Source organism: Penaeus monodon, chromosome 33 (genome assembly GCF_015228065.2).
Source record: "Penaeus monodon isolate SGIC_2016 chromosome 33, NSTDA_Pmon_1, whole genome shotgun sequence".
NCBI classification, from domain to species: domain Eukaryota; kingdom Metazoa; phylum Arthropoda; class Malacostraca; order Decapoda; family Penaeidae; genus Penaeus; species Penaeus monodon.
Genome location: NC_051418.1, coordinates 18,215,663 through 18,216,931, shown reverse-complemented (window position 1 = coordinate 18,216,931; position 1,269 = coordinate 18,215,663). Strand labels below are relative to the sequence as shown.

Sequence of the window (1,269 nt, the reverse complement as noted above, 5' to 3'; positions counted from 1 at the left end):
TTCACTCGTAGCTATCTAGTCGCATACAAACAAATGTAATTTGATATCCTCAGCTCAGTGAATTTCTTGCTTGCAGAAAGGGAAGCCCTAACCATGTAATCCAGGTCACCATGACGGCCCTAATTAGCTTTAAGTGCCAAAGATATGGGAAACAGATGGCAAAACGACCTGGAATGCGAATCATCCCAGTTCTGCCAAGATGAACGCTTAGAGCTCTCCCAGGGCGGTGGCGCCTATCAGACATCAGGACGTGGAAAAGTAACCAAACCTTGCTCCTGCTCCCCAGGTATCCATGGCGCAGGAGAAAACTACACGAAAGGCCATACTCTTTTCCCAAGAGGGAGGATCACCCCCCCCCAACTAAACAAATATTTCCACTGGATACTTACAGCACAAGTTCTCGGTTCTCTTGGGCGTTCATAGGGAGCATCAGACCCAAAAGGAGTCCAAGAACACGCCAGAGTCCCCCCCAAAAAACGGAACAGCCTTTCTTTATTAATGAAGGCGACTTGGCACTACTGCTGGCTACTAGAGCCACTGCAGTCGCAACAGCGGCCTGGTATTAGCTTGCTTTAGTTCCTCTCCTCTGTGCAAATCACTTGTAACAACACATTCCGACCACATTGTCAAGGACACACTCCTCATTCATCGCTCCAGTCAGCTCTGACGCAATATGCTCTGCTCTTCTTACGTCATTTTACTTGCAGACCCAGCCCTACTTACGTCTTTGAATACTGCTTTCGCTTCTGAATATAAATGTCACAGTTTTCGCTCTCAGGTCTCAGGTCTCTCAGGTTGCCTCCCAAGTTCAACGCACACTAATCCATTTGATATTTTTTTTACTACATGTTGGTATTCTGAATGTTATGCTTACCTTCTTAGTTAATCTACTGAATGTTATTATAGCCCTTAAGCGCTCTTCAAAGAATCCTCACTCACCGGCCCCAAGACGCTTCGGCCTAATGGTTATATTTGTTAAGGGTTGGATGCTACGGCCTATGGCGGCCCACTTGTGCAAAAGTGGGTGTAGGGATTACCATAAATTTTCGTGATTTCTCTTACTGTTTTGCATGTGCAGAACAATATAAAGTATCATATTGATATATACCAGTGCTCCTGCATCTTTTTGGCTAAAGTTGCTTTTCTGTTTATGGTTGGTTTCGTGCCATAATATCTCTCTCAGAATAACGAGTTACGCCGAGATTATCAGTATGACTCTAATGGCAATGCAACCACACGCAGCAGCAGTTGACGCATCAGCCCTATGAA

General features: G+C 45.2%; 1 protein-coding gene across 1 annotated transcript in view; it reads right to left on the bottom strand.

Moving 5' to 3' along the window:
- Window positions 1-1,269, bottom strand: part of LOC119594288 (nephrin-like) — a gene marked incomplete in the record, with an annotated part of 56,014 nt that overhangs the window by 48,937 nt on the left and 5,808 nt on the right.